Here is a 24,463-nt window from a genome sequence, read left to right as displayed (position 1 = left end):
ATGGTGTGGGGTGGCATTTCTTTGGGGGGCCTCACAGCCTTCCATGTACTCGCCAGAGGTAGCCTGACTGCCATTAGGAACCGAGATGAGATCCTCAGACCCCTTGTGAAACCATATGCTGGTGCGGTTGGCCCTGGGTTCCACCTAAAAAGACAATGCTAGACCTCATGTGGCTGGAGTGTGTCAGCAGTTCCTGCAAGACGAAGGCATTGATGCTATGGACTGGCCCGCCCGTTCCCCAGACCTGAATCCAATTGAGCACATCTGGGACATCATGCTCCGCTCCATCCACCAACTGCACACAGACTGTCCAGGAGTTGGCAGATGCTTTAGTCCAGGTCTGGGAGGAGATCCCTCAGGAGACCATTGGCCACCTCATCAGGAGCATGCCCAGGCATTGTAGGGAGGTCATACAGGCACGTGGAGGCCACACACACTACTGAGCCTCATTTTGACTTGTTTTAAGGACAGTACATCAAAGTTGGATCAGCCTGTAGTGTGTTTTTCCACTGTAATTTTGAGTGTGACTCCAAATCCAGACCTCCATGGGTTAATAAATTTGATTTCCATTGATAATTTTTGTGTGATTTCGTTGTCGGCACATTCAACTATGTAAAGAACAAAGTATTTAATAAGAATATTTCATTCATTCAGATCTAGGATGTGTTATTTTGGTGTTTAGTGTTTATTTTTTTGAGCAGTGTATGTGTGTATGTGTATATATATATATATGACAAGAATTACTCTCCCACTGCGCTATTTCAAATAAAACACTAAAATTAATTAATTATATGGCTGCCTGTATCCTCTAAGTTCCCTGTTAGGAGGAACTAAATGTGGAAATATGAAACGAAATAGAGGAGATGGCGCCAAGGGAGTTATATCAACGCCCTACCTAAAAACGGACCCTTACAGTACTCTCCGGATAAATTACATCAGATAACAAATACTAACATAAAAATTTATTAAAACAACATATAAACCCGACACAAATGTTCATAAGTATACAGAGTTGATACATTTACATTTGTCGCACAATTTGAACAATCAGTTTGTAGTGATGAGGAAAAAGCGTAGATATATCACTACGATTTCCTCCTTCTCCTTATTGTAGATTCGGAGGTAACATCAGATAATAGATAGATAAATAACCCAACGCGTTTCGTCTTGTTCCAAGACTTCATCAGGGGTAAAATCTCTTCATTTCAGAACATATTGTCAGCACATAAAAGGTCATTCAAAGATGTATGAACAACGTTTTAATATTTCAATGGGACTTGATTGATACAGCGGGGACCATACCTCATATATCATCAGCTTGAGTCTGACATTCAGATATTCGAATATGGGGAAGATTCATATGTGTATAGAATCTAACTGGTTCGCAAGCATAAGGAACCTCGTCGGTCAGCAGCTTGAACCTGACACTCAGAGACTCAGGAGTGAAGGCAATTCAAATGGGAATAATGTCTAACCAATTTAGAACACGTGGTAGACCCTCCAGTGGTGCAGTGCTGACAGCCAAGTCTCTGTATAATGACTTTATACAGAGACTTGGCTGTCAGCACTGCACCACTGGAGGGTCTACCACGTGTTCTAAATTGGTTAGACATTATTCCCATTTGAATTGCCTTCACTCCTGAGTCTCTGAGTGTCAGGTTCAAGCTGCTGACCGACGAGGTTCCTTATGCTTGCGAACCAGTTAGATTCTATACACATATGAATCTTCCCCATATTCGAATATCTGAATGTCAGACTCAAGCTGATGATATATGAGGTATGGTCCCCGCTGTATCAATCAAGTCCCATTGAAATATTAAAACGTTGTTCATACATCTTTGAATGACCTTTTATGTGCTGACAATATGTTCTGAAATGAAGAGATTTTACCCCTGATGAAGTCTTGGAACAAGACGAAACGCGTTGGGTTATTTATCTATCTATTATCTGATGTTACCTCCGAATCTACAATAAGGAGAAGGAGGAAATCGTAGTGATATATCTACGCTTTTTCCTCATCACTACAAACTGATTGTTCAAATTGTGCGACAAATGTAAATGTATCAACTCTGTATACTTATGAACATTTGTGTCGGGTTTATATGTTGTTTTAATAAATTTTTATGTTAGTATTTGTTATCTGATGTAATTTATCCGGAGAGTACTGTAAGGGTCCGTTTTTAGGTAGGGCGTTGATATAACTCCCTTGGCGCCATCTCCTCTATTTCGTTTCATATATATATATATATATATACATACACATATTAAGCTGTAGAATGAATAAGCATTTTTTTTCCTGTGGAGCTGCTGAAAATATTTGTACAATGATCTATATTTGCCCGTATCTATAGTTACTTGAGCAGTTATTTGGACTTGTACACTGTCATGTGGTAGATCTGGCTGGATCGCATGATTGTAAAGTTACTTGCATCATTATGGTGAGTGGCCTTGTTTTCAGAGCATAACAGACTTTGTTGTTAAGTAGTAACTTTCTTTTCATCTACATTTACTGAGTAAGAGCTCAGGAGTATTTTTACCAAGCTGATGTGCTTGTTATACAGAAATAACATTTGTCCAGGATTGAACTCATTTTTTTTTTTTTTTCTAACAGTGTTTCACAGTGCAGCTCAAATAAATCTGGTATAGGCTCCTGGACAGTGACACACAACCATGATCATGATTGATCTCAGAATAGGGTGTGCTGTGCCATCGTGAGAGGTAAATGCAATATAACAAATGTCCATAGAAATTTGTATCACCTTGTGTGATTCCTAGACGTATGTATCCTATTGTTTTCTGTTGACAGAATTCCTCTGTCAGATATATCAATGTATGGTTCGAAGTGGAGCTTTAACTGTGAACCAAATTTTGAAGGCAAGATGAGATTAAGTTGTGCATATATAGTCACCCTTTATGGCAGTGGCGTCACAAGGCGGGTGCGGCCCGCACCCGGGTGTGACGCCTGGAGGAGGGTGACACCAAATGTCAGCTCCTCCGCACTGACAGGAACCAGGTGCTGCAGTGAGAAAGTCTCCTACAGCACCCGGCTCCTGTCACAGAAGAGGAGCCGACAGCGGACGGAGACTGGCTCTGGGGGAAGCCCAGCATCCCCAGAGATGCTGGGCACGCCCCCAGAGTGACGATTCCGGGATCCCAGCGAAGCCACCCCCCCTAAGTACAAGGCCACGCCCCTTTTTGCCACGATCGCGGCAGGAGATCAGGGGCGCGCACCGGGTGTCACCACACCCGGTGACGCCTCTGCTTTATGGTTAGGTTTGGAAATAAAATATATTTTTACAGAAAGCCCAGCACTCACCCTCTTCGCAAGAATGCAGGTTTGCCAACGCAAAGGCTGGATAGTATTATTTTACATACATAAATATACTATATGGACAAAAGTATTCGGACCTTTGTGAAGTGATCCCCATTATCGCGCATATCGTGCCCATAGTAATCAGGTTTAGCCGCGTAAAGGGTTGGGTGCCTCGCTACCCCAGGGTTAGCAAGCTGAAATGATGATACCATGCCCGTCAGCAGACACAGAACGGGTGTGGAAGGGGTGGAAAGAATTGAATGCCGCCCTGTGTTTTTACGTGGCCTTCCACTTCGTGGCTGAATTGCTGTTGTTCCTAAATGCTTCCACTTTCTAATAATTACCCTTACAGTTGACTGTGGAATATAATAATAATAATAATTTTATTTATATAGCGCTCTTTCTCCAACAGGACTCAAGGCACTTTACAGATATCAAAAACAATACACATAATACAGAGGATTTTAGTAATACAGCAATAGATCAGCCACACAGACACAAAAGAGAACCTTAAGCACACAGAAAGCATAATGCATGATACAGCTGTGGTGAAATTTCACGAACCATCTTATTGCAAAGGTGGCATCCTTTCACAGTACCATGCTTGAAGTCACTGAGCTCTTCAGAACGACCCATTTTGTATCACAAATGTTTCACACCTGTGGCAATGGATTTGATTGAAACACCTGAATTCAGTAATTAGCAGGTGTGACCAAATACTTTTATCCATATAGGGGTATATTCAGTACCTGTCGGGTCCCTTCCGACAGAAAGGACCCGACAGGTGAGCAAACAATGGGGCGGCCAAATCCGACTGTCGGATTTGGCCGCTCCCGACAACTATGAGTGCGCTGCTGAGCGCCGGGCCATGCTGTTGCTGCTGCCACTGGCAATACTCACCCGCCCCCGATCCCCTGCTCCTCCTGTCGCCTCTGCCTCTGCTTTTCCGTCCGCCTCACGCTGCTCCTCCGGCCGCTTCATACGTCTCATCTCCCCGGATCAGGCAATGTCAATCCGACTTTAAAAAAAGTCGGATTGACATTGTCGGAACCGGGGCCAAAACCTGTCAGATTTGGCCGCGGAACACGTGGATCCACGGCTAATCCGACAATCCACGTGTTTTCCAACAAGTCAGGAATTCCCAACTTGTCGGAAAAAAACAGCCAGTATTGAATAGGTCAGAACCCCTTCTGACCTAAACCTGTCGGAAGCTGCCGTCTTTCCGACAAGACGGCAGCTTCCGACACTTATTGAATACACCCCATAGTGTATGTTGTGTATAATCAAGGTTTGTACTTCTAATCTCTTTGCAATTAATTGCTAATGACTACTCAATGTTGGGTATTTTTGGTTTGATTGTTTTTTTCAAACGTAAGAGAAAGGTGCTTCAAATACTGCGGCGAGCTTGAAACCTGTCTTAAGGCCCATACACACTGGGCGATTTTGAGCTGAAAGCAGCTCACTTTTGATGTTTTCAGCTGCTTTCAGCTCAAAACCGGCCAGTGTATATGCCCCAGCGATGAGCGCTGATTCGCACTCCCGCTTCATCGCCGGCGGCCGCCGTTCATCTGCTGGTATCAAAAGCAGATGAACAGCAGGGTGAGCGGAGAGCCGTTCACCCCCTGCTGACATCGCTGGGCAGGAGGTAAAATAGCTCAGTGTGTATGCACTGAGCGATTCTCAGCCCAGCGATGTCAGCGATTATCGCTGTGCATACACGCTGGGCAAAAACGCCCAGTGTGTATGCACCTTAATCCAACTGTGTTGATCTACAATTCCACTGTGACTTACTACTGACATTTGGATTTGCGAAGAAGGTAGACTGTCATAAACAAAATGCATTTACTAATCAGGCAGAAAGCAGACACAAGTGTATCCACAGACGTGACAAGACAGTACAGTACAGACCAAGTCTGGTGAGTGCATTCTTTAAAAAGAAACATTTATATTGGGACCTTGCCTGGATTGGAAAGTCTCTGGATTATGCACCCCAGTGGATGTGGTGAAGAAATTTGTGAGTGCAACTTTATGTACGAACTAGGAAATTTAACTGGAGATGACAGAAATATTCCTAGAACCACAGCCCATTCATTAAGTCTAAGGGGTCTGTCTCCCAATTTGACACATTTTATATTGAAAATGTTTACTTTTATTACATAAAAAAGTATAAGACAAACCATTCAAGTATATCACCAGAAGATGAAGGGGGTGTCTACCTTGCGTGTTTGCCAATTTCAGCCACACCCAGTGTAAGCGGGTGCATTAAATCAATCATATAGCCATGCCATCTCCATAGTCTTGTTGGGGACTGAATATCAATCATGTTTTAATGCTTTCTAAAATGAATAATAATAAATTAATAACTTTGATCTGATTTTATATCTTACCAAATTTTAACGTCTTATTATTCCTATTACATCTGAACATATGTAGATGGACTAAACATATTAATACATAAAGTACAATCAAACATAGATTTAATTAAAAATAAAAACAAGTTAATGTTAAGCATTAGTCCTACTTATTACTTATAATGAAATTAATCTGAGTAGTAATGCAAAAAGGAAACTGCAGAAGCACTTTTCAGGGAAACGCACACATGCAAAGGAGTTAAGCATTAGCACTGGGCATGCCACTGGAATTTAACGTTTTGAATAAAAACACTTGTTTTTAAGTATAATAGGCTCTTTTTTCCATAAGTCACAGTGCCGTGCCAGTAGTCACAGCACAATAACAAAAGAAAGTGTTTAAAAACAAAAAACATTTGGTTTAAACCGTGGAGGTTAAAACTAGCCAGCCATGTTGCAATGTTTTTTATTTATATAGGGCCATCAATTTGCACACTGCTTTGCAGAAAATATTTTGTCATTCATATGATTTCCTGCCCCATTGGAGTTTATAGCCTAAATAGCTTAGACACATACATTGGGGTTGATTTTGTCACACTGTAGTTAACATACAGTACCAGTATGTTTTTTGGAGGGTGGGAGGAAACAGAAGCATCCAGAGGAAACGTACGCAAACTCGGGAAGAGCATAGATACTCTTACAATTCTGACTAATGCTCCCTGACTGCTGCCAATAGTGTCAGCCTTGTGATCCTGACCTCTGCAACAACACCTGATTCCTGTCACAACTGAGGGCCTGAGCTGACGGGAGGCAGCCTCAGTTGTAGGGGCTGAGATGTAACGGAACCTGGGAGGTTGTATCAGACCCCTAGACATGTAAGTAACATGTAGAATAACTGCCCGAAGGCGTGACCACGACAACCAGGATAAAAGTCAATGATGTTTATTATGACAAACTCCGTAACACAGCAGCAGTAAAAGGAAACATAAAAGTCAACAGAGGATAAATACAATTCCTGGGTACTACAGGGTGGCAAGGGCCACAGACACTGGTAGAGTGAGACAGTTCTTATAATCTTCTAGTTGGAAAGTCCTTACCAGGCCTGACTGTAGCAATGGAGAGAACCCAGGATCGTACCAGCTGATGTTCCAGGAAAGGCTGGGCTGCTGAAGGTAAAACGGCTGCTGTGGATACTGGCTGGAACCAGACTGTTGTTGGTACGGAGTGGATACTGGCTGGAACCAGTTAAATAATAAACGAACTTGAGAGCGATGAAATAATAATAATGAAGTTTGGAGTTTGAGAGCGGTGAAATAATAATACCGGTGGAGAGTGGTAAACTGCAGAAAAGGACACCGGCCCTTTAAGAGAAGCTATACACTGCTGGAAGCTGGGCTGGAAGCAGGTGATTGTTTGAGAGCGGTGAAATAATAATACCGGTGGAGAGTGGTAAACTGCAGAAAAGGACACCGGCCCTTTAAGAGAAGCTGTACACTGCTGGAAGCTGGGCTGGAAGCAGGTGATTGTTGTAGCTGGAAACAGGTGAGTCCAGAATGGATCGGAGAGTCAGGCTACACCGCAGATGGAATGCTGGTGCGGGTCTCTATAGCAGAAGTCTGGAGACAGGAGCTGGAACCTGGAAGACAACCACAGGAGAGAGACAAACTGGAACTAGGTTAGACAACCAAAGCACTGACGCCTTCCTTGCTCAGGCACAGCATACTTATACCTGCAGCAAGGAAGGGGTTGGCTAGGCAATTATGCAAATCAACAATACAGACAGCAGATTGGTGGAAATAATCAGATGACAAAATCCAAGATGGCTGCGCCCATGCAGACACTTGGAGGGAAGTTTGGTTTGTAATCCATGTGAGAATTGAAACAGTAATGGCGACGCCGGCCACAGGAGACAGGAGACGCCAGACTGACAAGCGCACATTTAACCACGCGGGCACAGCGGAGGCCGCGGCTGATGAAATCACCACTCTGACATTCTGCATGTGGAAACTCAGGAACAGCGGAATCCGGTCCTGGAACGCTGAGCCAGCCTTAGGAGGCATCTGAAGGGTAAGTAATGGCGTCCAGATACCCGGATCGTGACCGCACCCCCCCCCTTTAGGAGTGGCCCCAGGACACTTCTTAGGCTTTAAAGGAAACTTTGCGTGGAAATTTCGGACCAAGGCAGGAGCATGGACGTCTGAGGCATTGGTCCAAGAGCGTTCTTCAGGACCATAGCCCTTCCAGTCAATGAGGTATTGTAACTGACCGTAACGGAAACGTGAGTCCAAAATCTTGGCCACCTCGTACTCGACTCCCCGTTGAGTCTGAACTTTGGGAGCTGGAGGAAGTGCGGAATGAAACCGATTCAGGATCAGCGGTTTCAACAAAGAAACATGAAATGTCCTGGGTATTTTCAAGAAGGATGGTAACTGTAACCTGTAGGCAACAGGATTGATGACTTGTTCAATCTTGAAGGGTCTGATGTAGCGAGGTGCAAATTTCATGCTGGGAACTCTCAACCTCAAATTCTTCGTGGACAGCCACACACGATCACCCACCTTGAGAGCAGGAACCGCTCTACGCTTCCTATCGGCAAACTTCTTATACCTGAATGAGGCTTTAAGCAGGGCTGCGCGGACGTTCCTCCAGTTATTTGAAAACTGACGCAAGGTGACATCCACTGCTGGAACAGAAGTTGCGGGAAGCGGTTGGAATTCTGGGACTTTAGGGTGGAATCCATAATTAATGAAGAATGGTGTAGAAGAAGATGAGGAATGGTATTGATTGTTGTGGCTGAACTCGGCCCAAGGAAGGAGTTGAACCCAGTCATCTTGAGAGGAAGACACATATATACGGAGGAAGGCCTCCAAGTCCTGATTCACCCTCTCGGTTTGACCATTGGTCTGAGGATGGTAAGCCGTGGAAAACTTTAACTTGACTTGGAGGGCTTGACACAAACTTCGCCAAAATTTGGCTACAAATTGTACTCCACGATCCGAGATGATCTCTTCAGGAAGACCGTGAAGTCGGAAGATCTCTTGTATAAACACTTGAGCCAACTTGGAAGCTGACGGAAGACCGGTGAGAGGGATGAAATGTGCCATCTTGGTGAACCGGTCAACTACCACCCAGATGGTATTAAACTTGTTGCAGATAGGTAGATCGGAAACAAAGTCCATCGACAAATGGGTCCAAGGTCGACGGGGAACAGATAATGGAACCAGTTGCCCCGCAGGCGACTGGCGGGAGACTTTGTGTTGGGCACACTTTGGGCAGGAGGCAATAAATTCCATAACGTCCTTCTTCAGAGTTGGCCACCAGTAGGACCTAGAAATAAATTCAAGGGTTTTCTGAATGCCTGTATGTCCAGCAAAACGGGAAGCATGGGCCCAATGCATGAGCTTCTTCCTTAGAACTGGCTTAACAAAACTTTTCCCTGGTGGAGGCGTAGAGTCCATCCCTACCATGGAGAATGCCAACGGATTAATAATAGGATGCTTGTCTGCAGACTCGGACTCATTTTCTTGCTCCCATGAGCGGGAAAGGGCATCGGCCTTACGATTCTGAGAACCCGGACAGAACTGGAGTTTAAAGTCAAACCTAGAGAAGAAAAGTGCCCATCTGGCCTGACGAGGATTCAGACATTGTGCGCCTTTGAGATATAAAAGATTTTTGTGGTCGGTAAGTATGGTGATTGAGTGGGAAGCTCCCTCCAACAGGTATCTCCACTCCTCCAGAGCGAGCTTGATGGCTAGCAACTCCTGATCGCCAATGGCATAGTTGCGCTCAGTTGGGGAGAACTTCCGGGAGAAGAAACTGCAAGGATGTAGATGTCCATCTTTGGCCCTCTGGGATAACACTGCTCCTACTCCAACGGAGGAGGCATCTACCTCTATGATAAAAGGAGAGTCGGTGTCGGGCTGTTTCAGAACTGGTGCAGAGATGAACCGTTGCTTCAGAAGGTGAAATGCCTGTGTAGCTTCCTCGGACCACTTGGACGGATTAGCACCTTTCTTGGTTAATGCAGTGATAGGCGCCACAATGGTGGAAAAGTCTCGTATAAATTTTCTATAATAATTGGCGAACCCTAAGAACCTCTGGACCCCTTTGAGGCTTAAGGGTATAGGCCAATTCTGGATTGCTTGGAGTTTCTCAGGATCCATCTCTAGTCCGGAACCGGACACAATGTAACCTAGAAACGGAATGGTTTTAACTTCAAACACACACTTCTCCAATTTACAATAGAGGTGATTGACACGGAGACGGGAAAGAACCTCTTTTACCCAGAAACGATGATCTTCGAGATTATTAGCAAAGATGAGGATGTCGTCTAGATAAACCACGACATGGCGGTACAAGATGTCCCTGAAAATCTCATTCACGAAGTGCTGGAAGACTGCTGGAGCGTTGCTCAATCCGAAGGGCATGACGAGGTACTCATAATGTCCGTCACGGGTGTTAAAGGCGGTCTTCCACTCGTCACCCTCACGGATTCGGATGAGATTGTAGGCACCCCTCAAGTCCAGCTTTGTGAAAATAGTTGCACCACTAACTCTATCAAAGAGCTCGGTAATCAGGGGTAAAGGGTATCGGTTCTTGGCGGTAATGTCGTTCAGACCTCTGTAGTCGATGCACGGACGCAGACTACCGTCTTTCTTCTTAACGAAGAAGAAGCCTGCGCCGGCTGGAGAAGAAGATGGTCGGATGAAACCCTTCGCCAGGTTCTCTTTGATGTACTCTTCCATGGAGTGTGTCTCAGGCAGAGACAACGGATAAGTTCGGCCTCGCGGTGGAACCTTCCCTGGAATGAGGTCGATTGGGCAGTCCCATTCTCTATGAGGAGAAAGGATATCAGCAGAGGCTTTACTGAACACGTCCGTGAAGTCTTGATATGGAGGAGGCGGAACATCAGATGACCTGGGGAAGGAAGAACAAACAGGAAGAACTTTGGCTAAACAAGTCTCAGCACAGGAGGGACCCCATGCCAGTATTTGCGTAGTCGTCCAGTCAATTGATGGGTTGTGGAGACGGAGCCATGGAAGGCCTAAAACCACTGGATGTGTGGCTCTTGGAATCACTAAAAAAGAAATATACTCAGAATGAAGAACTCCCACTCTCAGACGAACTGGAAGAGTCCTTAAGGAAATGACTGCGTCAAAAATCTTGCTGCCATCCACGGCAGTCAAAGAGATGGACGAGGACAGTCTCTCGGTGGGTAGGGACCACCGTTTAACATAAGCTTCGGTTATGAAATTCCCAGCTGCTCCGGAATCAAGGAGGGCAATGACGTTCCTGTAACGTTGAGCAATTTGGAGCGACACTGGGAGGTTACAGTCATGAGGAGATGGAGAGGAGATCATTACTCCTAGCCGGCCCTCTCCTTGGCGAGCTAGGATCTGGAGTTTCCCGGACGTTTGGGACAGGCATTAATAGTGTGCGACGGAGCTGCACAGTAGAGACAGAGAGACTCAGAGAGACGTCTTCGGCGCTCAGCGGGAGATAGACGGGAACGACTAATTTGCATAGGCTCATCCTTGGATGGAGATGGTTGACGAGGAGGAGGAGCAGAAGATTTAGGAGTAGATGATCTTCCTCGCTCGGTTGCTCTCTCTCTGAAACGTAGATCAACCTTCGTGCAAAGAGAAATTAGCTCATCCAACTTAGAGGGCAAGTCTCTGGTAGCTAACTCATCCTTGATGCGTTCTGATAAGCCATGCCAGAATGCAGCATACAGGGCCTCGTCGTTCCATGCCAGTTCGGATGCCAGGATTTTAAACTGTATAAGATACTGTCCCACAGTACGTGTTCCCTGGCGTAAACGGAGAATCTCAGATGAAGCAGATGTTATCCGGCCTGGCTCGTCGAAGATGCGCCTGAATGTAGCTACAAAGTCAGTATAGGTGGATAGCAGGGGATCAGACTTCTCCCATAAAGGTGATGCCCAGTCAAGGGCTGAGCCACTGAGAAGGGAGATGATATAGGCAATTTTGGTACGGTCACTGAAGAAATTGCCAGGTAGAAGCTCAAAGTGGATTTCACATTGATTGAGAAATCCCCTGCAGAACCTTGGAGATCCATCAAATTTTGCTGGCGTTGGAAGATGAAGATGTGGACTGGAAATGGGTAAGGTGGGTGGGGTTACAGCTGGTGTCACTGTAGTGGACGCACCGGACGTGCCAGGTCCACGGAGGGTCGTTTGAATCCCATCCAGCCGTGTAGTAGAGAGATCCTGGAGACAGCGGATGATGTGGCCCTGTGCAGCCTCCTGATGTTCAAGTCGGGCTGCCAGTTCTTGCATCGGCCTGGCCGCTTGATCCTGGTCTCCGGCTGGATTCATTAGGTCAGTGCTTACTGTCACAACTGAGGGCCTGAGCTGACGGGAGGCAGCCTCAGTTGTAGGGGCTGAGATGTAACGGAACCTGGGAGGTTGTATCAGACCCCTAGACATGTAAGTAACATGTAGAATAACTGCCCGAAGGCGTGACCACGACAACCAGGATAAAAGTCAATGATGTTTATTATGACAAACTCCGTAACACAGCAGCAGTAAAAGGAAACATAAAAGTCAACAGAGGATAAATACAATTCCTGGGTACTACAGGGTGGCAAGGGCCACAGGCACTGGTAGAGTGAGACAGTTCTTATAATCTTCTAGTTGGAAAGTCCTTACCAGGCCTGACTGTAGCAATGGAGAGAACCCAGGATCGTACCAGCTGATGTTCCAGGAAAGGCTGGGCTGCTGAAGGTAAAACGGCTGCTGTGGATACTGGCTGGAACCAGACTGTTGTTGGTACGGAGTGGATACTGGCTGGAACCAGTTAAATAATAAACGAACTTGAGAGCGATGAAATAATAATAATGAAGTTTGGAGTTTGAGAGCGGTGAAATAATAATACCGGTGGAGAGTGGTAAACTGCAGAAAAGGACACCGGCCCTTTAAGAGAAGCTATACACTGCTGGAAGCTGGGCTGGAAGCAGGTGATTGTTTGAGAGCGGTGAAATAATAATACCGGTGGAGAGTGGTAAACTGCAGAAAAGGACACCGGCCCTTTAAGAGAAGCTGTACACTGCTGGAAGCTGGGCTGGAAGCAGGTGATTGTTGTAGCTGGAAACAGGTGAGTCCAGAATGGATCGGAGAGTCAGGCTACACCGCAGATGGAATGCTGGTGCGGGTCTCTATAGCAGAAGTCTGGAGACAGGAGCTGGAACCTGGAAGACAACCACAGGAGAGAGACAAACTGGAACTAGGTTAGACAACCAAAGCACTGACGCCTTCCTTGCTCAGGCACAGCATACTTATACCTGCAGCAAGGAAGGGGTTGGCTAGGCAATTATGCAAATCAACAATACAGACAGCAGATTGGTGGAAATAATCAGATGACAAAATCCAAGATGGCTGCGCCCATGCAGACACTTGGAGGGAAGTTTGGTTTGTAATCCATGTGAGAATTGAAACAGTAATGGCGACGCCGGCCACAGGAGACAGGAGACGCCAGACTGACAAGCGCACATTTAACCACGCGGGCACAGCGGAGGCCGCGGCTGATGAAATCACCACTCTGACATTCTGCATGTGGAAACTCAGGAACAGCGGAATCCGGTCCTGGAACGCTGAGCCAGCCTTAGGAGGCATCTGAAGGGTAAGTAATGGCGTCCAGATACCCGGATCGTGACAATTCCGCTCTTGCCTGCCATACTGGAGACTATAATCTTTTAGTGCACCTGATCCCTGAAACCGTCCTGTGACCACGCTTAGATATATTTGTGGAACTGTCCTTTGACCACGCTTTGTGTATGGCTTCTGCTACTGTTGATATTTGCCTATACTGTACGTGTACCAGAACTTAGACCTGTTTTGACCATGCTTATTGTCTGTTATATTGCCTGTACATTCAGTATTTGAATTATAACCCTTTGGTCGTCTTCCCACTACCATATCAGATCCTAGTTTCTTCCATTGGAGTTCTCCCTATATCAGCAGTTAATCTGTAATTTACTGTTTAGTTTGTGAATCCCTCACCAATTTTGTAATCAGACAAATGAAAGTTAGAAATGGTTTACACTAATGGTTATACCATTAGCTATTTTGTTATGCAAACGTATTCCACTAACTGATATTTTTTCAGCTAACACAGTCACACCTATTATATAAGCTAAAATACTACTCAAAAAACCAAATCAGGATTACATCATCCTTCACTGTCGAATTAGGGTTAGTTGACGTATTCACCATTCAGAGCAATTCCTTGCCGACACATATCTTACATTGTTGCCTTGGACATGAACCTCATCAATTTTGTTAAACACAAACACTGTACTTTTCATGCTATCTCTTCTCTCCCTGAGTTGGCATATACATGCAAACCTGCCTGTAGGCCCTCCACCCAGGCCTTCAAGTACTCAAGGTGTGGTAGTTTAGCATGACAAGACATGTTGCATTTGGTTATTAGAACAGGTCAGGGAATGTTGGTCCACAACAGGTACGGTGTAGGAGACTGTAGTAATACTCTATTTTCTCTTCAGTTTTACTGGCAAAGGCATTTGTAATATGTATTGCATGAATCCTATCACTGAGCTTCTTGGCTTTTAACACATAATTGTTGGAAGGTATTTTTAACAAATGTCTTAATCTGTCAAATCAAGAATGACTGCTTTTCCTACGCACACTGTCTGGAACATTCCATGAGTAAGTTCATGGCAGCAAAGTTTAACTAGGGAAAATGTATTGTATATGGGCCTGATTCAGCGGTGGACGCAAATCGGCTCAGTGCTCCGTCTTCGGTCACAGCGAATCAGAGAAGATATGCTAATTCCGCAGGAGCCATCTTCTCTAAGAGGCGCCCACGGATGGTTTCTCAGATCTACCTCTTGCATTCAAAAACAGCATCGGTCGCACCATTGGACCTCTGAGCAACGGAGATGGTGAGGCCAGAAGCACTGCGTCCAAATACATGGTCGTTGGTTGTGACATGCCTGCATTTTATTCACCACTCCCTGTTACCTCCCCCAAACAGTTGCCGACTGTCAGTCAAGCTATGTCTAAATCCACAGTACAACTACCATGGCACATGCGCAGTGTATCTCAGATGCGTGCGCAGGAGACAAAACATTGTCCTCTTGAGAGCAAATCTAAACTACATACAGCTCTGAATCAGGCCCTATAACCCTAGTGTGAGCAAATAATTTCCCTAGATACAATTGTCTACTTCCCTTCCATTGTTGCCCCAATGCAAGCCCCTGAATTAGGTTTTTAGAGCCGCCTAGATCTCCTGCAGTTAGCAATTACATTTCTTACTTGTTTGCATTTCACATGTGCGGCGGGATGTAAGGGTGTCCCAGATCGCCAGAGGTGCGGGATGCCGACTGATCTCTGACTTTTCTTAAAGGGGCAATCACTTACAAGTCAAAAACATGCCTTGTAAGCGATTGTCACTTAAAAAAAAACTTCACAGATTGGCCTGCATCCCGCACCTCTGGCGATCTCTGGCGGCATTACATTCCGCTGGTGGTGTCACTGGTTTTTGTATTTGCATTTTTAAACACTAGACAAATGCCAGGGGGTTTGAGGGGATACCACATCTCCACTTTGTAACCAGATTTTAGGAAGTAATACTTCCAATACTACTTAATTCCATTTAGACTGATTAATGAAAGTAGAGATCTACAGTATGTACTTTCAGTCCGCACAGCAAATAGTAATAGTTGCAGTTCTTAAAATTCACTACATTTTTTTTGTCCTTCCTAATCCATTTAATTTTACAGTCTATTTGGTAGAACTTATTAATTGTTAATGGAATTGAGTTTGTACATTGGTGGATTCTGTAACACTAGGCCAGATGTAACAAGGGTCCTGGGTTTATTCGGCCAGTGCTGTGTGAGTCAGGATGTAACAGCGTGGAACATTTGTCTGTCACATGATTTGGACTGCTTTGTTAGTATGCATATACATGCAGGCTGATTAGTGCAGTAAGCCTCATGTATTTCATACTGCAGACTTCCGTCATTATCATTTTGATAAACAATCGTGAAATCTTGGATTTCAGAAATAAGTTGCTAATAGGTAATGATAATGAGAAGCAGACCTCCTGTTGTACACTGCTCTATCAAGGAATGTATGTCTGACATCTGCAGTGAACTTTGGTATTAATATTGGTGGTGTAGCTTTTGATGTGTGCTTTGTGACCTCGCTGTAAATATATAACTTGCCCTTTGAGTGAATGTGTTTACATCAGAGACCTGACATGCTACATGGTCCAACCGTGTGACAACAGATTGAGGCCATGTCACACAGAGAAATGGTGAATGAAGTTCACCATACATCTATTCTCAATAACCAATGCACCGCGAGATGCCTGGTGTGGGTGAGCCGGCAGTTCCTGGGCAGCTATAATAATAATGTCTGGTGTCTTTTTTTTTTTTTTTTGTAGAAAATGCATCTTATTCCATTGATAGGCAAATAAGATGCACAAGCCAACTCTGCGGATTGAAATGATATGCGGCATGCTTATTTTCTGTGTGCGACTGTGGCTATATCTGCATACAAAATGCTATGTTACAGTGTTTCCAGGAAATAAGAGTTCTGTTCGCGCTTTTAGTGCTCCTACCTATATAACGAGTTAGGTATGAAATCACAGCAGTCGGGGTCCCCCGAAAGTCAGAAGACTGACGGCCCGAATCCCGACACATCCCAGTAAGTTTTTTCACCATAACCTCCCCCACCCACGCAGCCTATCGCCCCGTACTTACCTCCAGGATCCAACTGGATTCTGACAGTCAGGATCCTGCTATCTGTCTTCTGACTGTCGGCATCCCAACTGCCGGTATTTTGACAGCATTTTAATTCATCTTCATGTTGCTAATTCCTGATCTTAGACCAGGGCTCGACAAATCCCAGGAGCTAGGTCACCACGGCCCCTAGATTTTGCTGCCTGGTTACCAGATTTTGCAGGGAGGGAGAAAGCAGATCCTCTTCAACCCCAGCGGAGATTTGTGGGTGTGCTGTGGCCATTTCATGCACAGGAGCGCATGTGCTGAGTGACCGCCCCAGCCTGCGCTGTCTGCTGTCTCTAAACTCTGGCTGCATAAAGCTCTCTGGAAAGAGGGTCTTTGTGTAGCCGGGGATTGCGGCTTCGGAGGGTGTAGTTATGTGGCCGCAGGAGGGGGGATAGTTTGCTCAGGGGGTGGTTTGCTTGGGGGTACCCCCTTAGTTGTGTGGCCGTGAGGGTTGGTTGCCTGGGGAAGGGGGTTAGTTGCTTATTAATGTGGCCGCGGGGTGGTGGATGTTGTTCGCCCGAAGGATAGCTGGACACAAGTGTAGCGTCGGAAGGCTGGTTTCCTGGGAGTACCTCCTTAGATGTGTGGCCGGTAGGGGTTGTTTGCCTGGGGGTTGGGGGAAGCTGCATGGTAATGTGGCTGCAGGGGGGGGTAGGGGGGTTTCACTTATTTTTTGGGGTGAGAGAGGTTGTGGTTTGGCTTTTTCACTTTCATCCTGGCTTCTAGATTTTAGAAAAAAAAAATAATCCTGATTTAGGCCTAATCTTTTGACTGGCAGCACCATACAAAATGTCCATAGATGAATAAAACTTGGCATTTTCTATTTTCTTCAGTGGAGATTACAGCGTTCATTGTGATTGGGGAGGAGATGTATCAAAGCTTGGAGAGAGATATCGTACCAACCAATCAGCTTCTAAAGCGATCTCAGCCTGATATGTCATTCTGATTCGGGCGGAATTGATATATCGGACGGATCATTCAATGTGCACAGCCAGTCTGCGCTCTCCTGCGGTCGTTAGTGGTATCTTCTGGTTGGCTGTGCTGCATGATATTGCATGCAGTGCCGTGCAAGGTAATGAAGGACAGAACGAGGGATCGCTTCATCCTTCATTACATCATTCTTATGTGTACTTACAGTACAATATATTGGCTTGTCAGCTGGCATATTGTCTAGGTACACATCGCTCCAGTGTGTACCCAGCTTAATTTATCACATACCTGTATATACGGGTAGCCAGCATGTTGTCACCATTGCAGTGTTTTCTAATAATCTACTGTTCCTTCATGAATATTAAAACAAATGTCGCTCCGCCCCTCCAGTGGCTCCCACTGTAATGGGAGATGTGATCGTCATAGCCTGACCTTAGGTTGGGTATACATTAGTCAATATATCTTTCCGACACGGATCGCAATAATATATCAGCCATATCGTCTAGTGTGTACATGCGATCGTGTGCTCCCACAGTTTCTTTTGCTGGGTCATCCTGTCGGGTGTTATGCACGCCTCATGCCTTGATCCTGGCAACAACAGCATGCAGGTGAATGTGGCCCTGAATGATGAATCTCACAATATATTTGTCAGTGTGTACGGCGCGGTCGATATACCATTATATCGGTTGTGTCATCGGCTAGGGTACCCATCGTCTAATGTGTACCCAGCCTTAGTGGTGGGTGAGGCAACAGGAAGAGAAGGGAACGGAATGGGGCAGACCGAGGTGATTATCTTACACTTTGGAACTGATCTCGCCTGTGATGAGTTATAGGTGCCTACAATATAAAAATCTCATATTCAATGAGTTTGATAAAAATGACTAGTTTTCCTGTTTAGTATTAGTGAGTGTACCATAATGAGCATGTAGGAAACAGAGATGAAAAATTGTGTGTGGAGATATTGTAGATCAGGCATGTCCAAACTGCGGCCCTCCAGCTGTTGAGAAACTACACATCCCAGCATGCCCTGACACAGCTTTAGCATTCTCTGACAGCAAAACTGTGTCAGGGCATGTTGGGATATGTAGTTTCACAACAGCTGGAGGGCCGCAGTTTGGACATGCCTGTTGTAGATGATTGAAGCTAAGCATGGACAATCTAAATGCTACAAATAGCTACCAAAATATTAAATCGAGGGTGTTTATCTTGTCAGTGTTTATTGCTTTCCATTTTTTGGTTTAAAAGGATATGCAGACGTGGTATTTGGTCACCTGGGGCTGCAGAGCAAACCAAAATGATACACCTTTTCCACTGACATGAAAATCCCAGTTTTTTGCATGGGAATGCGCATCAACCCAAGATTTTTATCAGTGGAAAAGGGTCCCAAAAAGCTTCTTGGGTCCAGTGACCCACCAGTCCTTCCTGGCTAGCTAGGAGCCAGGTGTGCTGCAGTTTAAATGGGTAGTTTAGGTCATCTGACCCGGGACTCTGTTACAACATGTTTTTTTTTAATATTGCCAGGTGTCTGCAGGAACCTAAGCTTCCTGGGGATCAGCGCCATGTATCACAGCCTAATTCGCCAAGACGGTGATACACAGCGCTGCTCCTTGGGGAGCTTAAGTTCCTGCAGACACCTGCCAATTTTAAGAAAACATGTACAGGTACATTTAGGGTTATATTTTATTCAGTTGCTCTCTGCTAATTTTGGTTTTCTCTGCAGCTTTTTGTTATAGCGTTAAAATCCTTAATTGTAGTGAAGCATGTGTTACGCAGAAATGTACTTTCTTTTATAGTAGCACTAGTTTTTAGCAAATATGCACTTTACCAATGTGACCACTTTCACATTTACCACTAGGTACATTAAGCCTAGGCATGGGTCTCGAACTTAAATGGCTTCTCCTTGATTTTGAAAAGTACCAAATGAAGCTTTGTTGTCTTTACACCTCCCTACGACTTAAAGTCCTAGTTGTTATAGAAGCATAGCCTCTCTCACTTCAGGCATCTGTGGTTGGATAGCAAATAGAAATCGAGGCACATGTAGGTTTAATAACCACAAAGGCGTAGATGTATTATCATGCTGCTGTAACACTTCCTGATTCACTTCGTTACCGAGGCAAAGCAGGCAGAGGCAGCGATGAGATGTCTTAACATCTCAGATGCCGGAGTGGGGGAGTGAAAGTTCCCCCCTCTGGTGATCACTGCCAGAACACCAACAGCTCCTCAGCCTAGTGGTGATGCGCTGTGTCCGCCCCCCCTCCCTGGCTGGCTAACTGGGCATCCGCAAGATCTCTCTACTCTCAAGAGGTCACTTATGCGGCCCCAGAGTCTGCAGCTGCCACAGCCAGGGAGTTTGCTGTCCTTGCTGTGGTGAATGGGCAACAAAACCACAGCTGCAGGTGTTGGAATGGTCAGTGCTACTGACAGTTCATACATTGCTCCCGCAAATCGGCGTGCTATCTTGTAGATAGCAGCTCCAATATAGACATGGGCGCATATAGCGCACATATTCTCCTTCATACATGGGGGAGAAGTGGTATCAGTTCACATAACGGTGCTTCTGCCCTATAACTACCATTCTTACATCTACCTCAAAATATTTAAAGTATTTAATTAACACTCGTGTATCGTGGTATTAAAGTTGAAGTGAATGGTCGTGAGGCTTGATGAAGATATATGATCATTTATACCTCCCATCTTTACTTTCCAGCACACTACTCTTCGTTATATACAGGGAGTAGTTTCACGTTGTGTAAGAGCTGACTCTCTCGCAGTTGGGACTCTACGCAGTTGCAGTGACACTAGTGTGCTCACTCATTCTGGGCTACACCTGGAATTTTAATATTATTATTACATTTTATTTATAAGGCGCCACAAGTGTTTAGCAGCGCCGTACAAAGGACAGTACAGGGAGACAAAACTTTACATTACAGTAAATAACAAAAATAGAGTACAGGTAACAAAGAGCACCACAATTCTCAATACATAATACAGCTTAGATATAAGTAGCGAGGGAGTATTGCGGGTAAAGATGGTCGCTGAGCGTCTGATTTTGACTCACCTGAAAACTGTGACTGGACCCCCTACAGTTCGCCTTACGATCGAATCAGTTTGTCAAGGATGCAGTCAACCTGGGCCTGCACTACATTCTACAGCACCTAGACATTCCCGATACCTACGCGAGGGTCCTGTTTGTCGATTTCAGCTTGGCCTTCAATACAATCATCCCCAGCATCCTCCACCCCAAATTACTTCGCCTAGGGGTCCCAGAAGCTACCTGTTCCTGGATAGTAAACTTCTGGACAGATAGGACACAGGTGGTGAAAGCGGGGGAATTCACCTTTCAAGTGCAGTCCATTAATACAGGGGCCCCTCAGGGCTGTGTCCTCTCACTCCTGCTCTTTTCCCTGTACACAAATGACTGCACCTCAGAGGCGCAATCAGTAAAGATCATCAAAGTCGCCAATGACACCACCGCCATCGGCCTCATCAAGGACGGGGGCGAATCGGCCTATAGACGCATAGTAGACCAGTTGGCCCAGTGGTGCAGCCACAACAACCTTGAGCTCAACCCCCTCAAAACTGTTGAGATGATAGTGCACTTCAGGAAGAAGTCAGCTAGTGCACCTCCGCTAACAATTGCTGACAGTATGGTATCGCTAGTGCACTCCTATAAGTTCCTAGGGGTATGGGTCGTTGGGTGGACTCAACTTAGGTTGACAGTCATTAGGTCGACCATGGAAGGTCGACATGCATTAGGTTGACAGGTCAAAAGATCGACATGGGATTTTGGACTTTTTTGGGTGTAATTTTCTTTGTAAAGTGACTAGAAACCTCAGTTAGTGCACCGTCTCCCCTCGCATGCAGGGTGCCTCGCTCTGCTACTGCTGCGCTCGGCACAGGTTACCGTTCCCAATTGTAGTCCACGTGGATCGTCAAGTATGAAAAAGTCCCAAAAATGGGGGGGGATGAAAAACTCATGACGACCTTTTGACCTATTGACCATGTCGACCTAATGCATGTTGACCTTCAGTGGTTGACCTAATGACTGTCAACCTAAGCTGTGTCGACCTAACGACCGTATCCTGTTCCTAGGGACCACAATCTCCTGGGACCTTAGATGGGGTTCCAACGCTGACGCCACTGTCGGGAAAGCAGAGGTTGTTCTTCCTCAAGTAACTAAATAAGTTCAATATCCCACAGAAGCTTCTGCTCCTCTTCTACTCCGCGATTGTGGAGTCGGTACTGTGCTCCTTGATACTGGTACGGTACGGCTTCGCCAGCACGAGGGACAGATACAGGCTCCAAAAGGTGGTCAGAACCGCAGAGAAGATCATCGGGCCGAACTTCCCTCAGTCCAGGACCTGTACCTGTCCAGAGCTAAAAAAGCGGGCAACCCAGATAGTAAAGGACTAGCTACATCCCAGCCACAGCATCTTCAACTTACTTCCTTCAGGCAGGTGTTACAGGGCCGTCCCCACCGGGTCCACCAGAAGACTCAAAAGTTTCCTTCCCCAAGCGGTCCGCCTGCTGAACTCCTGAATATTGACTGACTAGACGTACATGTAACTCACTTGTGTCCCTACGGTATACCTATCTGTCTGACTGTACTTGTCGTGCCCCCCCCCCCCCACCTACCTGGCTGTTGTATAGCAAACCAAAGACAAATTCCTAGTATATGCAAGTATACCTGGTCAATAAAGCTTATTCTGATTGAAGTGCCCTGACATTGTTTGCGCTTCTCTCATCTGTATAAGTACCATTCCTGCAATTATTTGCAATGGGGGCCGCAGGGTTGTGACAGGAGAAATGAGCAATCAATGATTTCCCTGCATTTTTCATGTATTAAATAGAAAATCAAACTATGACTTCTCTAGCTAAATGCTATTATTAAGTAGGCCCCTACTGTCCCAATATCTATAAGAAGGCAAGTTGTAAGGCCAGTATCATATAACATTCTGCTATTAGATTTCATCATGTGTTTGAGAGGAAAATGAGTCTTCAGTTGGTCACTTTATATTATTGTAATCATTGTTGTTGATTCGTAAAGTGACACATTGCTCTGCAGCTTTTTCTGGCTATAGTGAGCATGTCATGCTGTTGCATGGGCTGGACACTAGGGGGCTGTGATGCTCTTGAATTAACTATACTAGTCAGTGAAGTTAGTCATTGGTTGTGGGTGTTCATTAAAGTTATGTTCCAATTTAAAGCAGGAATATTGCTGAGTGTCATTAAGTAATAGTTATTTTTTAGTATAGGTAACAAAATCTAGCAAATGTGATTGGCTGTCATGGGCAACACCATCTTTGATCTTTGACATCAGATACATTCCAGTGAGTCTTTCAGTTTGATCTATGTTATTGTGTAATTTGCTCAATACTATTTCCTGAGGTTTACTGACCTTGCTCCGTCACTGTAATATGTCTGGTCCTTTTCTTTCCCACACAAGTTCTTCCTGATACATATTTGTTTTCAATATGTACAATAACAGTAGCCAACTTTAAATAAGAATTTACTTACCGATAATTCTATTTCTCATAGTCCGTAGTGGATGCTGGGGACTCTGTCAGGACCATGGGGAATAGCGGCTCCGCAGGAGACAGGGCACAAAAGCAAGCTTTTAGGATCACATGGTGTGTACTGGCTCCTCCCCCTATGACCCTCCTCCAAGCCTCAGTTAGGTACTGTGCCCGGACGAGCGTACACAATAAGGAAGGATCTTGAATCCCGGGTAAGACTCATACCAGCCACACCAATCACACCGTACAACTTGTGATCTGAACCCAGTTAACAGTATGATAACAAAGAAGTAGCCTCTTAAAAAAGATGGCTCACAACAATAATAACCCGATTTTTGTAACAATAACTATGTACAAGTATTGCAGACAATCCGCACTTGGGATGGGCGCCCAGCATCCACTACGGACTATGAGAAATAGAATTATCGGTAAGTAAATTCTTATTTTCTCTAACGTCCTAGTGGATGCTGGGGACTCCGTCAGGACCATGGGGATTATACCAAAGCTCCCAAACGGGCGGGAGAGTGCGGATGACTCTGCAGCACCGAATGAGAGAACTCCAAGTCCTCTTTAGCCAGAGTATCAAATTTGTAAAATTTTACAAACGTGTTCTCCCCTGACCACGTAGCTGCTCGGCAAAGTTGTAATGCCGAGACCCCTCGGGCAGCCGCCCAAGATGAGCCCACCTTCCTTGTGGAGTGGGCTTTTACAGTTTTAGGCTGTGGCAGGCCTGCCACAGAATGTGCAAGTTGAATTGTGCTACAGATCCAACGAGCAATCGTCTGCTTAGACGCAGGAGCACCCATCTTGTTGGGTGCATACAAGATAAACAACGAGTCAGATTTTCTGACTCCAGCTGTCCCTGAAATATATATTTTCAATGCTCTGACAACGTCCAGTAACTTGGAGTCCTCCAAGTCGCTAGTAGCCGCAGGCACCACAATAGGCTGGTTCAAGTGAAAAGCCGAAACCACCTTAGGGAGAAAATGAGGACGTGTCCGCAGTTCTGCCCTGTCCGAATGGAAAATCGGATATGGGCTTTTGTACGATAAAGCCGCCAACTCTGAAACTCTCCTGGCTGAAGCCAGGGCCAGTAGCATGGTTACTTTCCATGTAAGATACTTCAAATCTACCGATTTGAGAGGCTCAAACCAATGAGATTTGAGAAAATCCAAAACTACGTTTAGATCCCACGGTGCCACTGGAGGCACAATTGGGGGTTGTATATGTAATACACCCTTGACAAAAGTTTGTACTTCAGGCACTGAAGCCAATTCTTTCTGGAAGAAGATTGATAAGGCCGAAATTTGAACTTTAATAGAGCCCAATTTGAGACCCATAGACAATCCTGCCTGCAGGAAATGTAGGAATCGACCCAATTGAAATTCTTCCGTTGGGGCCTTCTTGGCCTCACACCACGCAACATATTTTCTCCAAATGCGGTGATAATGTTGTGCGGTCACTTCCTTCCAAGCTTTTATCAAGGTAGGAATAACTTCCTCTGGAATGCCCTTTTCTTCTAGAATCCGGCGTTCAACCGCCATGCCGTCAAACGCAGTCGCTGTAAGTCTTGGAACATACAA

The 24,463-nt window shown here is 45.4% G+C and overlaps 1 long non-coding RNA gene across 1 annotated transcript; it reads right to left on the bottom strand.

Annotated features, from left to right (window-relative positions):
* Positions 1-947: 947 nt before the first annotated feature.
* Positions 948-1,532, bottom strand: LOC135051271 (uncharacterized). The gene is made up of 2 exons (XR_010242148.1): positions 1,498-1,532; positions 948-1,399 (listed from the first exon to the last, which is right to left on the bottom strand). It is a non-coding gene; the product is annotated as an uncharacterized LOC135051271 (long non-coding RNA).
* Positions 1,533-24,463: the final 22,931 nt, after the last annotated feature.

Source organism: Pseudophryne corroboree, chromosome 2 (genome assembly GCF_028390025.1).
Source record: "Pseudophryne corroboree isolate aPseCor3 chromosome 2, aPseCor3.hap2, whole genome shotgun sequence".
In the NCBI taxonomy this organism is placed as follows: Eukaryota; Metazoa; Chordata; class Amphibia; order Anura; family Myobatrachidae; genus Pseudophryne; species Pseudophryne corroboree.
Note: the sequence above shows the minus strand (reverse complement) of the source record. Positions and strands in the feature narration are given on the sequence as shown.